Genomic DNA, 17,854 nt, shown 5'->3' on the forward strand with positions numbered 1-17,854 from the left:
AGTGACCACTGAGTGTAGATGAAATAAAACATTCATAGACTGAGAGAAGAAAGTCGAGGTAGTGACTCTGATGCCGAAAATGTCTGCCATAACAGGTATTTTAATTCTTGCATTATATCCCATGGTTTTGCTATTCTGACAAATACTCGTGGCTTTGCATTGTGAAAATCAGAAGTAGTAACATTCAACAGATTATCCCCATGGAATGAGAGGTAATTGCGGCCAGGCTTCTATTCTAAACAATATGTTTTTCTCTTTAAGGAATATGAAAAATCAATTGAAAATTTTGTTTTTTTTTTCAGTTCAATTCTACTTGTGCAATTTTGCTGACAATATGAGGTATAACGCACATTTTACAGTTTTAAGTTTGACACATACACTAACATACAAGTATTGTGGGGAAAAAAGCCTTTTTTCAGGCATTGTCTTTGGCTTTACTCTGCAATGATTATTTCAAAATTGCATGCATTCATGAAGGCAATCAATTCAGATAACTGAATGCATTGGCCATTAATACCTGCTGCTTTGAGACCTACAAAATATATAATGAAAATCTTTGATTCCTCTGTCTTGGATACAAAAGCAGAATTATATTCTAATGCACTACCCACCCTAACTGTACCACAGATTGATTCTCAAAGGCCACAGTTGAAAAACAACCAATACTGGTCAGTTCCTTAAATGTTATGAAACAAATGTGAGAACAACAACCTTATTAATTTGACAGTGCATTTTACAAGTAAACATGAATAACAAAGTACATCTACTATGCAACATCTCTGATCAAAAAAACATCTTAAAGTGTGTTATAACCTATTTGTTCTGTTTCAAAATTTTATAAGCAATGTGTTGAGAACTTTAATATAATCATCCATTTAACAAAATCAAAATGTCTGATCTAATTCAGTGAATAATCATATATATTACATCTATCCAGTTTAACCCTACTATCATGCAATTTAAAAGGAACATTGATGCACCTAAAGCACAATAAAACCCTGAAAACCAGAAGCCCAGATATTTGCAACACTTAATCTTCCTCTTTTGGTATATTTTACTTCAGGAGAAGCAGTGGATACACTTGTTGTCAGGAATCTTGTCAGCAATGATCATAAAGTTCAAACGCACAATTTCAGAACAGAGAATACTCCATGTCAAGTCAAGTCAAGTTTATTGTCATTTAACTATATACGTGTATACCATACCATCAAGCAAGACACGTTTCTCCCATGCAGGGTGTAAAGCACAGCAATACACATAACACCCAATAACTTAGGAAAGTAAGGATAATATCTACAGATGAATTACACGTAAATAAACAAAGTAAAGTGCATAAATTAAATATTGTCAGGTACAAAACAGGTTAACGGGCGACACTTTGAATGCGATGCAACAGAGAGTTCAGAAGCCTAATGGCCAGAGGAACAGTTCTTGTTTTTGCGCATCGGAATCGCCTGCCTGATGGTAGAATGTCAAAGAGATAGCTGGATGGATGTGTGGGATCATTAAGAGCCCTGTATACGCAAAGCTCTTCTCCCATTCAGCACTTCAGAGGAACAAAATTTCTGTTCCCAGGCAATAACTAACCCACAATACACATATAAAATTTTGAGAACCAGCAACATGGCCCTGATTTTAGCTAGTTCAAGCAAAGGGCAATGCTATAAAATTTGATCAGATGTCTGTTTTACTGCCTTCCTGGCATTATTCATTTTACAGAGCAAATAGAAGTTAGGATTAGAAAGTCAGTGATCATTTAGTTCAGAGGAGCTAAGATCGATTGGTAATTTGAAAGAAGAGTTCAATATTTAAATATATAGAATATAGAGAGAAAATATTTCACCCTGTGGAGAACAGACCAAAAATACAAAAGTGACATCAAGAAATCCAACACAAATTTAGAAAATGCAAACACGAGGTAATCTGCAGATGCTGGAAATTCAAGCAACACACACTAAAAATGCTGGTGAATGCAGCAGCCAGGCAGCATCTATAGGAAGAGGTACAGTCGATGTTTTGGGCCGAGACCCTTCGTCAGGACTAACTGAAAGAAGAGACAGTAAGAGATTTGAAAGTGGGAGGGAAAGGGGAAGATCTGAAATGATAGGAGAGTCAGGAGGGGGAGGGATGGAGCTTAGAGCTGGAAAGTTGCTTGGCAAAAGGGATACGAGGCTGGAGAAGGGAGAGGATCATGGGACGGGAGGCCTAGGGAGAAAGAAAGGGGGAGGGGAGCCCAGAGGATGGGCAAGGAGTTCTAATGAGAGGGACAGAGGGAGAAAAGAGAGAGAGAGAGAGAGAGAATGAATGAATAAATAAATAAATAAGGATGGGTTACGAAGGAGAGGTGGAGCATTAACAGAAGTTAGAGAAGTCAATGTTCATGCCATCAGGTTGGAGGCTACCCAGATGGAATATAAGGTGTTGTTCCTCCAACCTGAGTGTGGCTTCATCCTGGCAGTAGAGGAGGCCGCGGATAGACATATCAGAATGGGAATGGGACGTGGAATTAAAATGTGTGGCCACTGGGAGATCCTGCTTTCTCTGGCAGACAGAGCGTAGGTGTTCAACGAAACAGTCTCCCAACCTGCGTTGGGTTTCGCCAATATATAGGAGTCAGGGCTTCATGCTTTAGCTCTTGGTAGGTTCAACCATGCCAATCAGGTCAAAGAGTAGAGAACAGACTAAGAGTGGTCTACCAGTCCTCCAGGTTTGGGGCTTCAGCTCAGTGCTAGCAACCCTGACTGGTAAAACAAAATTGTTATGGAAACAGCAATGAAAAATCCTTCTACACCTGAGTGCCATGGTATTCCTGAGTCTCCACCTGGGAGTTGCATGACTGACAGTAGTGAACACTGAGAGGAAACTACTGACATGATGAAGGAAGCCCTGAAGTCAGAGATGGAGGACCTTCATTGCTGCCCTGAACGGCAGTGTCTAATGGGCAGCAACAGATCTGGATGAGGACTGACTTAAGGAAGCTCAAGTAGATCACCAGAATGAATTATTTGGGCTGAATGGCCTGTTTTTGTGCCATATCATATGCAGCCTCCCACGGGTTAGAATCTCATTTAGGGTACATGCAAGTTTTACTTTAACTGAGTGTCAGTACTGTTCAGAGCTTCAATAGCAGGTGTAATATAAGCTTACTCTGAGAGAGTAACTGCCTTGGTCATCCCAAAGAGGAAGAAAGATCCCAAGGGAAGAAAGGAGAGGCCGTGGCTGACAAGCAAAGTAAAGGACAGTGTAAAGATAAAAGAGAAGATGTATAACATAGCAAAGATGAGTGGGAAGCCGGAGGATTGGAAAACTTTTAAAAAGCAACAGAAGATAACTAAAAAGGTAATATGCGGAGCAAAAATGAGGTATGAAGGTAAACTAGCCAAGAATATAAAGGAGGATAGTAAAAGCTCCTTTAGGTATGTGAAAAGGAAAAAAAATAGTTAAGACCAAAATTAGGCCCTTGAAGACAGAAGCGGGTGAATTTATTATAGGGAACAAGGAAATGGCAGACGAGTTGAACAGGTAATTTGGATCTGTCTTCACTAGGGAAGACACATCAATCTCCCAGATATAATAGTGGCCAAAGGACCTAGGGTAATGGATAAACTGAAGGAAATTTATATTAGGCAGGAAATGGTGTTGGATAGACTGTTGGGTCTGAAGACTGAAAAGTCCCTGGGACCTGTTGGTCTGCATTCCAGGGTACTTAAGGAGGTGGCTTTAGAAATCATGGATGCATTGGTAGTCATTTTCCAATGTTCTATAGATTCAGGATCAGTTCCTGCGGATTGGAGGGTGGCTAATGTTGTCCCACTTTTCAAGAAGGGAGGGAGAGAGAAAACAGGGAATTATAGACCGGTTAGCCTGACGTCAGTGGTGGGAAAGATGCTGGAGTCAATTATAAAAGATGAAATAATGACACATTTGGATGGCAGTAACAGGATAGATCTGAGTCAGCATGGATTTACGAAAGGGAAATCGTGCTTGACTAATCTTCTGGAATTTTTTAAGGATGCAACTATGAAAATAGACAAGGGAGAGCCAGTGGATGTAGTGTACCTGGACTTTCATAATGCCTTTGATAAAGTCCCACATAGGAGATTAGTGGGCAAAATTAGGGCACATGGTATTGGGGCAGAGTACTGACATGGATTGTTAAAATTGGCTGGCTGACAGGAAACAAAGAGTAGCGATTAACAGGTCCCTTTCGGAATGGCAGGCGATGACCAATGGGGTACCACAGGGTTCGGTGCTGGGACTGCAGCTGTTTACAATATACATTAATGATTTAGATGAAGGGATTAAAAGTAACATTAGCAAATTTGCAGATGACACAAAGCTGGGTGGCAGTGTGAAATGTGAGGAGGATGTTATGAGAATGCAGGGTGATTTGGACAGGCTGGGTGAGTGGGCGGATGCATGGCAGATGCAGTTTAATGTGGATAACTGTGAGGATATCCACTTTGCTGATAAGAACAGGAAGGCAGATTATTAAGACGAGATGGTTCCCAACACTAGGTAGCAGCAAACAGCCGGACCTACCTAGAGAAGGCGTGGACACAGAGACAGTTCCTAACACCGGGTAGCGGCAAACAGCCGGACCTACCTAGCGAAGGCATGGATACAGAGACAATTCCAACTCAACAAAAGACTGTTCCTTATCTTGACACAGCAAGGCTCCGGTCTCGCTCCGGTGGTTGAACTTGACAAGGTTGCAGGGCAAGGCTTCTGAAGAGAAGGGAAGAGAGCAGTCCAGCCTCAGGGTAACAGCAAAGACAGCCTGGCTTACCCAACAGAGTCAAGTATGTGAGTAACTGTCTTGGTTGTGATAGCCCCAGTGAAGCGAAGGGCATCTGTGAGAATGGTACTGCATGAGAATATATGTTCACCATCATGCCATACTAACTAAAGATTCTAAGTTATTATGCAAAATCTCTGACGATTACCAGGAAGAACAGTGAGAAACTTAGTTTTTTCTGTGGGTGAAAAAAGAAACTTACTTAAATTTTAATCATGAAACAAATATGCTGAAGAATAAAATGATTGAAATACACGTTTGGTTTAGCCGTGGAATCGAGAAGTGCTATAGAAATGTTGCAGCAGCATAACATAAAAAGACCAAAGGCATCAGAACCATAACATTACACGTACTGAAGAGTTTCAGATGGATGGTGACAGCTACAGCATGATAAGTTGCTTTGCTGTTTAGTTTATCAAAGCCACAAAGTACCTTGTCATCTCTCCTTCTGACATGAGACAAGCTTTGAACATAGTTTTAATCAACGAAGATTTGAAGGCAAGGCAAGTCATGCTCTAAATTCCACCATACTAACCGCATTCTGTTGCTGCAGAAGTAGCCTGTGAGGACTGAAGGAGGGCTCAGTATCAGATCTGGTTCTTTGCAGAATATTCACAGGAACGTTTAAGATGCAGGCCTGGGCTGAAAATAATTCTGGCACGCAGTTCTGAGGAAAACAAAGCACTTTCAGAGATGAGAAAGGTGAGTCACTGTCAGAGGGTTATGAGAGACGGTGGCAGAACACATGAAGAGTAATGTTCTGTGCAGCAAAGATCATCGACCCAAATAAAACTCATATTATATCAACATTCAATTTAACAAGCAAGACAGAATGAATTGTAAGCATGGCAACCATATTGAAGGCATAAAATATAGCACTAAGCTGCAATAAAAATGGCTCTAAAAGAATCTGTGCTGGTTGGTATTGTTCGAAATGAGAACAAATCTCTTAAAACTGCTCAAGTACTGCAGATTAGCAAACTGTAGAAGAGTTTGCTCTTAATATACAGCTAGAGAAACAATGGAAAATTCATGATTAAACAAGAACCATGGCGCACGAGGGAATTGGAATTTCCTCTATTGATGCATGATGAATAGACAAATAGCTTATAGTAGTATTGTGTATAATGAGAAATAGTTGCCTCACTTAGCTTGGAATTAGATTTTGTAAACAACAGGAATTCTGCAGATGCTGGAAATTCAAGCAACACACAACAAAGTTGCTGGTGAACGCAGCAGGCCAGGCAGCATCTCTAGGAAGAGGTACAGTCGACGTTTCAGGCCGAGACCCTTCGTAAGGACATTTAGATTTTGTAAATGTCTTTCTTACTTCAACAGCCTCATTTCTTCCACTGTTCACTTCTCTGGCAATCAGTGGGCATGTGAAATGGTGTTTAGCATTTGTAGCTTGGCAGTGTTTGGAATGCATGTGTTGGTATTGAGTGGATGACCCTCTCACTGCCTGTTACAAAGGCAGTGAATATATTCTCATCAAAAGTACAAGCAACAGACTTTCGAATTTCAGAAACACAAGAGATCCTGCAGATGTTGGAAATCCAGAGGGACACACACAGAATGCTGAAGGAACTCAGCAGGTCACAGATTACCTATGGAAAGGAATAAGCAGTCAGTGCTTTGGGCTGAGAGCCGTCATCGGGATTGGACAGAAAGAGGGAAGAATCCAAAATACAAAGGTGGGGGTGGATGGGAATACAAACTGGCAATTAATAGGTGAAAACAGGTGGATAGGTGAGGTAGGGGAGAATAATGATGATTATGAGGACACGCAGTCCCCTCTTATCGTCATTTAGTAATGCATGCATTAAGAAATGATAGAAATGTTTTTCCAGAATGATATCAGGAAAACACATGACAAACCGACTTAAAAACTAACAAAAAACACATAATTATAACATACAGTTACAACAGTGCAAAGCAATACAAAGCAGTGCAAAGAAAGAAGTGCAAAGCTGGGAAGTGATAGATGGAAGAAGGAAAGGACTGTGGAGTGAGTCTGAATAAGCATACAGCAAAGAGTCAGAGAGTAGCAGAGATCACCACGAGCGTGAGACTCCTCTTTACCTTTCTCCTCAGAAGCTGCCTGGCCTGGTGAATATTTACAGCATTTTCTAATTCTGATTTTCAGCATCTGCAATTTCATTTGCTTTCCAATGTCTGGAACATTGTTCCTTTCTGAGCTTTACACACAAAGGGAAGGGCTGTCTATAGATCACAAATGGTGGAACCAACGTTGACTGTGTGGACACAGGACACGCACAAAATTTCCTCCATGAAGTCACAAGGATGCCTAAAAAAAAGTTCAAGTGTGACTGATTATAGTTGAATATTACAAGTACCTCACTCTCTTGATCCCTTTGTGGGGTGACTGACCAAGCTCACCCACCCAGCCAGTCCCCTGACTGTGTTCTGCAGTGGTTATGAAAGGAAGTGCAGGGAACCGTTTCTAGGAATGAAATCGCTTCTAGAGACGATGAAATAAGTGAGGGATGAGTGTGAACAGATGACTCATAAACAGATGGGATAAAGCTTCAGGGTAGCCAAGATAGAATAAATATATTTCAAGAGAAGGTGTACAGCGCACAGTGCAAAAATTAGCTTTAGAAAACAGCTGAGAAAATAAAATACAACAGAAAACCTGCAGATGCTGGAAATCCAAGCAACACACACAAATGCTGGAGGAACTCAGCAGGTCAGGCGGCATCTATGGGAATGAATAGACAGTCGATGTTTTGGACTGAGGACTGAGAAAATAAAACAAGGGTTCTGTAAATATCAAGTAACATTTCAGAAGAAAATGTTTCTAATGCTGTACCGCAGAAGTGAATGAGCCCATGCTTTGCTAAAGAGAGAGGTTTGCATTTATTATGTAGCTTTAACAATAAAGAAGATCCAACACACCACAGAGTCAATTAATTGCCTCCCAACAGCAGACACTGTTGTAATATGGGACACACAGTAGCTAATTTTCACTCAGCATCACCCACAGACATTAACATGGTAATGTTGGATCGTGACCAAATACATGTGAGATTCGCCCCACTTTTCTGCATTGTGCTTTTAAGATCAGAACACAAAACTTTTTATTTAAAGATTAAAACCAAAAGTATAAATTACAGCTTTTATAAAAGAGAGGCTTTTTGCCTTGTTGATAATCTGACAGGAGAGAAAGAATGAGGCATTGGACTGAGCCAAACGACAACTGAAATCACACAGCCATTACAAAACCTCTCAGGTTTATGCTCCCCAGTATGGGTTCTGTATGAAGTGAAATCTGAAATGTGCTTTCCCTTATTGAGAGCCAATTACACTCTAATTCCAGTGCTTACTAAAATGATCCTCATTGTCAGGGAGAATACCATTATAAAGAAATCGAAAACAACAGGAATTCTGCAGATGCTGGAAATTCAAGCAACACACATCAAAGTTGCTGGTGAACGCAGCAGGCCGGGCAGCATCTGTAGGAAGAGGTGGAGTCGACGTTTCAGGCCAAGACCCTTCGTAGGGTCTTGGCCTGAAACGTCGACTCCACCTCTTCCTACAGATAAAGAAATCGAACACTGGTTTTCTTATTGAATTTATATTGGAAAACACAATTATGCTGTCAATGAAGGAAATCTTGCCCAGTTCCATGTCAAATTTGCCCCACACAAACAAAACAAATTCAAATTTTTAAATGACAATATCTGATAAATTTGTGTCATAAAAAGAACTTGAAGAGAAATTAATTAATGTTGCTTAGCATCAAAATGTTAATGGCTCTCCCTTGCAGCTCTCTATGTATTCATTTCATATGCACCAATTTCTGTCCTCCAGTTTTGCCTTATTTTCATTTGTTCTTTTCCATTCCTATCTTCCACCACTCCTTCTCGCTCCTGTTTAACTTGCTCTACCTCCTTCCTGCTTCTCAGATTCATTATCATCATTGACTGAGTTGGTGAAATTTGTTGTTTTTCTTTTGTTGCAGCAGTACAGTGCAAACGTATAAATTTACTGTAAGTTATAAAAAAATGAGTGGGAAAAATATGAATAATGATGTAGTGTTCATGGGTTTATAGATCTTTTGGCAGGGAGAAGAAGTTGTTCTTGAGTGTGGGTCTTCAGGCTCCTGTTCGAGTAATGAGAAGAACGCATGTTCTGGATGGTGAAGGTTCTTAAAGATGGATGTCATCTTCTGGAGCACAACCTCTTGAAGACGTCTTCGATGGAGGGAGAGATTGTGCCCTTGATGGAGCTGAATGATTCTGCACCCTCTTGTGACCCTGTGCACTGGAGCTTCCATACCAGACGGTGGTGCAACCAGTCAGAGTGCTCGCCACCACACATCTAAGATACTTAGCAGAGTCTTTGGTGACCCAGCGAATCTCCTTAAATTCTGAAACAAGTAGAACCAATGACATGCCTCTTCCTGATTCCATCAATGTGTAGGTCCCAGGAGAGGTCCTCTGCTATTCTCCCCATGACTTTCAACCTTCTCTTTTCATTTCTGAGCCCTTCAATTTGACTGTACCAATATCTCCAGTCCTACATATTTCCCTTTCATAAGTTTTATCTTTTCTAAATGCCTCTGACCTGAGTTGCAAAATACAATGAAATTGCAGTTGCTGTGTAGTTCAGAGACAGGAGCTATCGGCATGCTCACTGATCCGTATCGGAATGATTGCGAAGATGAGGCAAGCGTGCCTGCTGCCGATTATCCTCACGGTGAATTGGTTGGCCATCCGATGCCCGGGAGGCTCTGTTGGCATGGACTTCCAATTGTGCATGCTTTCTCATCTTGGTGGGCTCAGTCATCGAGGGAGAGAAGTTGAGGACTGGGAGTAAATTGGTTTGTTAACCGGGAGAGAGCAAAGCTGGGGTTATGTACCAGAAAGGAACGAAGGAAATTAAGCTGAAAAGTAACAGAGAAAATAGCACATGTAGATTTGAATGGAATATGTGTGATTCTCAGATTAATTATTTAGTATATTCATGAACTGCTCTTGTATATAATGTACTGTTTATATTTTAACATTGTGCTGTGCTTATTTCATCAATTAATTCAGACTGTATTACAACTTACCTCACTACATTGTAACTTCCTCCAACAAATTAATATCAAAATTTGTCACAATATTATTATTTTATAAAATACTTCTGTTAGCATATTTCACACCATTAATATTCTCATTCATTATATTGCAGATTTAAACATTCTGTGTCTATACTATATTTTAACAGAGTACGGAAAATTTTAACCTGCACTGCAAAATTACCAATCGGAAAGAGTCAAGCAGATTTACTACCCATCTATTGTTGATAGCTTGAAGCCCAAGTTTTTTGAACTTTGTATCTTATTTAATGGATACAACAAATTGCCAGCCAAAAGCAATGAAGCCCATTGTTTGGGAAGGGTGGGAACTCAGAAAACTCTTTCTCTGAAATAACCAGCGATCTGCCGCTTGCCAAGAATTTTTGCTTTTCATTGCCTCCAAAACAAAATGTTGAAAATGGAGACATCAGAAACTGTAGATGTTGATATCTGGAACAAAAAGTAATCTGCTAGAAGAACTCAGGACTCCTTTCACTTCCTACAATTCAAAGGTGTGGTAGTATTAGAATGATCACTCGAGTCAAGTATGATATTCTCCGAAGGGGTTGTCTATTGGTGGGCTTCAGGTGGCTGTAGAGGCCCATCTGGGATCCACTTATTCTGGTGCATTGTAGGCAACAGTAAGTGGTGGTTATGGTTAGTAGTTAGTCTTTTGGTTGTTTATTCTCTCCTTTCACAGCTACCACTTGTTCTCTGCAGCACAGTGGAGGTGGCTCTCATGTAGCACAGCTCCCTCTGTACTAAGCCCCCTTCTTTACTCTCTGTATACTCATGACTGTGTCGCCACCCACAGCTCCAATCTGCTAATTAAATTTGCTGACGACACTACACTGATTGGCCTAATCTCAAATAATAATGAGGCAGCCTACAGGGAAGAAGTCATCACCCTGACACAAAGATGTCAAGAAAACAACCTCTCTCTCAATGTTGCAAAAACAAAGGAGCTGGTTGTTGACTACAGGAGGAATGGAGACAGGCTAACCCCTATTGCCATCAATGGATCTCGGGTTGAGAGGGTGAACAGCTTTAAGTTACTCAGCATAAACATCACTGAGGATCTCACGTGGTCTGTACATAACGGCTCAAAAAGGCACAACAGAGCCTCTTTCACCTCAGACGGTGGAAGAAGTTTGGGGTGGGCCCCCAAATTCTAAGAAATTTCGATAGGGGCACAATTGAGAGCATCCTGACTGGCTGCATCACTGCCTGGCATGGGAACTGTACCTCCCTCAATCGCAGGACTCTGCAGAGAGTGGTGCGGACAGCCCAGCGCATCTGCAGGTGTGAACTTCCCACTATTCAGGACAATTACAAAGACAGGTGTGTTAAAAGGGTCTGAAGGATCACTGGGGACCCGAGTTACCCCAACCACAAACTATTCCAGCTGCTACCATCCAGAAAACAATACCACAGCATAAAAGCCAGGATCAACAGCCTCCAGGACAGCTTCTTCCACCAGGTCATCAGACTGATTAATTCATGCTGACACAACTGTATTTCTATGTTATCCTGTTGTACATAATATTTATTATAAATTACTATAAATTGTACATTGTACATTTAGACCGAGACAGAGGAATAAAGATTTTTACTCCTCATGTATATGAAGGCTGTAAGTAATAAAGTCAATTCAATTCAACATATTTCCTCCAGGTGCACCTGTTGAGTGCAGTCTTCCCGGTTTTAGATGTAATGTTGAATTTCTTCAGGTTGATTTTGATGTTATCCTTGATGCGTTTCATTTGACAACCAGGTCTGAAAGGTGTAGCAGTGACACTCACATCAACCATAACTCCCTTGTCTTTGTGTTCATTAAATGGATTAGTTCTTTTCTGATAGAATTTGCGGATTGTTTCTCCAGCGACAACAACAACTGCATTGGGACCACTCCTTGTATTTTGGTGGAATTCATCAATTTTATCACCTTCACTATTAATTTCCACACCGCTCTCAAACTTACTGTGCAAAAGTCTTAGGGACATGTATATAACTAGAGTTTTTAATGTATTACACTGTAGAACTGCAGCAAAAAAAAGCAAATTTCAAATTTCAGACATATGTGAGTGATGATAAACCCTGATTCTGATGTGGGACTCTATTGTATACTGAGAGTGGGAAGGGGGGTAGGGAGAGGGGAATCGTGGTTGGGAAATGGGGAAGGGAGAGGGAAGCACCAGAGAGATATTCTGTAATGATCAATAAACTAATTGTTTTGGAATCAAATTACCTTGACTGGTGTTTTACAGTTGAGTGTGACTGCACCCGCACCACCCCCACCCCTGTCCCACACCCCTCCCATGGCTCTACAACCTCACCATTCCCAACATCCTTTGCTCATGCCAGATTTACAAACTTGCTCTTTGCTTAATGTTGACAAATACAGTAGTGTAGAAAACTTAGACACCCTAGCTACATATATGTGCCTAAGATGTTTGCACATTACTGTATTTCTGACACTTCTTGCCATTTGCTGGATCTATCTGTCTCTATTTCAAGAGACAAACTGTCCACTGACATTTATCCCATACTTGCTGACTCCTACAGCTACCGAGACTAAACCTCCTCTCACCCTGACAATCCCTTTCTCCTGGTTTCTCAGTATCCATTATACCTGCCCTAAAGATCAGGCCTTCCAGTCCAGCACATCTCAAATGTCCTCCTTTTTCAGGCAATGTGACTTCACTTCTACCGTAGTTGATGGAACCCTCACAATTTTGCTATACCAACTGTAGCACTATTCCTTAAATGAATCATCTCTTCCACTTTGTCAGAATTGTCTCAAACAACCCCCAGTGACGGAAATTCCACTGGATGAAAGCCTTCCCCCAGGAGCTAGTTGCAACTGGGCAACCTGGAAGTGCCTTAACAGACCTAGGACTGGTGTAGGTCGTTCAAAGGTGTCACTAAGCAAATGGGGATATACAACCAGCCCGACAACTTGTGAATGTGGAACTGAGCCACAAACCATGCAACACCTCCAGCAATGCCCATCACTAGAGGAACCCTGTACTGTTGCAAATCTTGCCGCATTCAATAACAAGGCGCAAAAATGTGTCCATTTCTGGCTGGGCCATATATAGGCTGTCCGTGGACACGATAAGAAGAAGTCAGAATTCCTATGTCACTCTATATCTTGTTTGTCCTCTATACCAAGATGGCTCTGGCTTTCTATTTAAAATTTATATTTGCTGAATTGCACTGACAACCATTCGTAATGTTTGTATTCTCAATTGGAATGACTTTGGAATTTGGCTTTCTCATGCAATTATATATTTTTAATCAGTTCTAAGGGAGACTATTCTTGTGCAGACCTCTGGCGTATTGGATAGAAATACTTCTATTTTGATCAAACGCTATATTAATTAAGTTAACTCATGTTGTACGTTAACCTTGCTCCATTATTCCAATAAAATTGTTCAAATATTCATCTTCATGAAACTCTTTGGTCTGCAAATTCATTGGTTGCAAGGAATATGATGAAAGATTATCTTGAAGACATGTCAATGGCTATTTTGTCAAGGGGCCACCATTTTAAAATTCAGCAGCCCCAGGGCTAATACAATTGCTTTTCAATTTTTTCCTTTGTATTCTTCAATGGGCACATATACAGGACTGCCTGGGGTATATCTGAGACAAGAAATAATCTCAAGTGGGGTAGGATGAGGCTTTCTTTGAGGATGCCAGAAATGGCATGTCTTTGATTATTGTATTATCTAGGGACCAGTTATGGTTCTGATTGGGAAGATGGTGCACAGACGAGAGTGGTTATTTAGGTTCAGACACAGAGGCGGGGAAAGGTGACAGAAAGTGAAAGATTATCTTTATTTTTACATTGCAACATACATTGAAATGTGTTGTTTTGCATCAAATCAAATCAGTGAGGATTGTGCTGGGTAACCTGCAAATCTTGCCTTGCTTCCAATCTCCACAACTCATTAACCCAAACTGTGCGTCTTTGGAATGTGGGAGGAAACCAGAGCACCCAGAGGAAAGCCATGTAGTCATAGGGGGAATGTACAAACTCCTTACAAACAGCGTTGGGAATTGAACTCCAGAGTGGGAGCATTATACGACCCTACTGATGAGATGGATGAAACGGAGATTAGCAGAGGTTGAAGGGTGAAGGTCATGCCTGAAGACAAGTCAGGGAACCTACTGAGTAGAATTGCAAAAGCACTCTTCAAATATAGAGTATTTGTTCAGAGGACATCCAATGGCAGGTACAGCTCAGAACAAAACAAATACACTTCCCACACAATACTCTATAGGACTGCGGTATGGGGAATGTGATCAGGTTTTGTGCATCTCATTTGGAACTATGTAATTTCTGCATGTGTGATTTGCAGCAGAACAAGCCTGAAGAAGTTCAGGATTGGCACAATTTATTTGAGAAACCATTTCAATCATATCCGTTCTAAAGGAAATTGTTTTTTTATGGAGGCATCACCAAAGCAAAGTACTAAAACAAGTAAACATGAGGAATTCTGCAAATGCTGGAAATTCAAGCAACACACATCGAAGTTGCTCATGAACGCAGCAGGCTAGGCAGCATCTCTAGGAAGAGGTGCAGTCGACGTTTCAGGCCGAGACCCTTCGTCAGGACTAACTGAAGGAAGAGTTAGTAAGAGATTTGAAAGTGGGACGGGGAGGGGGGGATCCAAAATGATAGGAGAAGACAGGAGGGGGAGGGATGGAACCAAGAGCTGGACAGGTGATTGGCAAAAGGGATATGAGAGGATCATGGGACAGGAGGCCCAGGGAGAAGGAAAAGGGGGAGGGGGGAAAAAACTCTGAGGATGAGCAAGGGGTATAGTCAGAGGGACAGAGGGAGAAAAAGAAGAGAGAGAGAGAAAGAATGTGTGTATATAAATGGGGTACGAGGGGGAGGTGGGCCATTAGCGGAAGTTAGAGAAGTCTATGTTCATGCCATCAGGTTGGAGGTTACCCAGACGGAATATAAGGTGTTGTTCCTCCAACCTGCTCAAATATGGTCGTTGTAATGATGGCTTCAGCATATTAGGACATGAACATTATATCTGCCCATATTTAATCATTTGGTTCATCTAGTTGTCAACCATTGTTGATGTGTAACTATGTCACACAATTTATCTTCCCCCAATAAATAGCAGCAACAACTCCAGTTTCTGCAGTCAGACTCAGCAATATCACTCCTGAGTGCTAGAAATCAACACCATGAGAGTTCCAGGTTGGTTGATGTTCATGATGGTGCAGAAGATAATCTGTGTTCTCCCAGACCTTCATCAATTTTCTGGAATAGAGAATGGCAGCCCATACGCCTGTGTCGAGGATGGATCGCTGGTTCTGAGATATGATCGTACAGGTACTGAACAGTACCACTCCAATCAAAATCCACTATCCAATTCATTGGAGAGTGTTTACTTTGAAAAGCAGCAGCTGGTGAGCTTCTCCGACGTTATGTGCATCGAGTCAAGGTGACGAGAGTGGTGAAGAGGCTTTACCAGATGCCTCTGTGAAGAACAAAATTTAAAGACTGAAAGGACACACTGTGAGCAACATCAGTGAAGAAATGAAGAATTTATCAAGTGCCTTTCAATGACTTGGCATAGTTTATATTAACATTCATAGTAACCATTTGTAAATACTTTTAAAAAGGAAATTATATTCTTACTAATAAAAGCATTTAACCGTGCCTGAATTGTTGTAATGTGTGAATTAAAATCCATTCCCATTCTGATATGTCACACATTTTAATTCCACGTCCCATTCCCATTCTGATATGTCTATCCATGGCCTCCTTTACTGTCAAGATGAAGCCACACTCAGGTTGGAGGAACAACACCTTATATTCTTTCTGGGTAACGTCAAACCTGATGGCATGAACATTGACTTCTCTAACTTCCGCTAATGGCCCACATCCCCCTCGTACCCCATCCGTTATTTATTTATATACACACATTCTTTTTCTCTCTCTCCTTTTTCTCCCTCTGTCCGTCCCACTATACCCCTTGCCCATTCTCTGGGCTTTTCCCCCCTCCCCCTTTTCTTTCTCCCTAGGCCTCCTGTCCCATGATCCTCTCATATCCCTTCTGCCAATCACCTGTCCAGCTCTTGGCTCCATCCCTCTCCCTCCTGTCTTCTCCTATCATTTTGGATCCCCCCTCCCCCTCCCACTTTCAAATCCCTTTCTAGCTCTTCCTTCAGTTAGTCCTGACGAAGGGTCTCGGCCCAAAACGTCGACTGTACCTCTTCCTAGAGATGCTGCCTGGCCTGCTGCGTTCACCAGCAACTTTGATGTGTGGTACTACATCAAGAATTTTAAGTCTTTGTATTTTTGTTCTCCAGCTCTGTTTCAGAGTGATGTTCTTTATTTGTGTTTTGCCTTGTACTCTTGCTATCTATTCTTTTATAATCTCATTGACATTAAACATGATAGAATATTATCAATACCACATAATCCAATCATTCAACCGCTGCACTCTCTGCTGCCCTCGCCATTGCCATGCAGAGCTATTTGCATATCCTTATTAACGTCTTGTAAAGAGAATGTAATACTACAATAATAATTATGTTGAAAATCCAGCTCAGGGAATTGAAGCGAAAGCCAAGTTGATAACCGACACACACACAATATTCTTAATTAAATGCAAAGAAATTATGTGTAATGACTGTCAGAATATTATAAGAGTTGTTTAAATGTAACCAAATTATCAGCAATGTTTTTGAAGAGTCTGTTTTATATATTTTAAAAGGAAATAAAATTGTTCTGACAGCTTCAATAGCAATTTTCCCTGCTAAGATCTATTTGATCCATGTTGTGATAAGCTAGAGACTGTATTGTACATATATCTTCCTTTGTTGATTTTTATTTCGAAGTGGAGAAACTTGATTTTAACCTAAGGTGTTACACAGAGTGGTAATCATTTTGCAGCACAGCAAAATTGAATTTAATTTATGACTTCATACACATGAGGAGTAAAAACCTTTATGTTATGTCTCTGTCCAGGTGTGCAATGTTCAATTTATAGTAATTTATAATAAATAGTATGTACAACAATATAACATAGAAATACAGTTGTGTCAGCATGAATTAATCAGTCCATGAATCTTACAAATGCATTTAATATCTATTACTGTATATCCATTGAAGTCACTGAGTAACACGTCAGATATAGTCATATAAATGGCTCATCATCAGAAACATTTTCTTTGAGATAGTACAGGCATAGTCATGTTTATCAAAAAATGCTATAAGCCTGATGAAGACTCTTAGTCCGATTCGTCAACTCTTAATTCTTTCCATACATGAGCCTGGCCTGCTGAGTTCCTCTGAGTTATTCTGGATTTCCAGCATCCACAGAATTTCCTGTGTTTATGATTCACTGCTCTAGTGTAAATCTGATGTAGTTCTGGCAACATTTGCAGAGACAAAAGCAGAGTTGGTGTTTCAGATGGAATCTCATCAAGGAAGGATTTATCAACTTGAAACATTATTACGGTTTCTGTCCCCAAAAATTCTTGCTGAACTAACATATATAACATATAACAATTACAGCACGGAAACAGGCCATCTCGGCCCTTCTAGTCTGTGCTGAACTCCTACTCTCACCTAGTCCCACTGACCTGCACTCGGTCCATAACCCTCCATTCTCTTCCTATCCATATAGCTATCCAAATTAACTTTAAATGACAACATTGAAATTGCCTCAACCACTTCTGCTGGAAGCTCGTTCCACACAGCCACCGCTCTCTGAGTAAAGAAGTTCCCCCTCATGTTACCACTAAACATTTGCCCTTTAACTCTCCACTCATGTCCTCTTGTTTGAATCTCCCCCACTCTCAATGGAAAAAGCCAATCCACGTCAACTCTATCTATCCCCCTCATAATTTTAAACACCTCTATCAAGTCCCCCCTCAACCTTCTATGCTCCAAAGAATAAAGACCTGCTGGGTTTTTTCCGGTAGTT

The sequence above is a fragment of the Mobula birostris genome, chromosome 30 (genome assembly GCF_030028105.1).
Source record: "Mobula birostris isolate sMobBir1 chromosome 30, sMobBir1.hap1, whole genome shotgun sequence".
Classification (NCBI taxonomy): Eukaryota; Metazoa; Chordata; class Chondrichthyes; order Myliobatiformes; family Myliobatidae; genus Mobula; species Mobula birostris.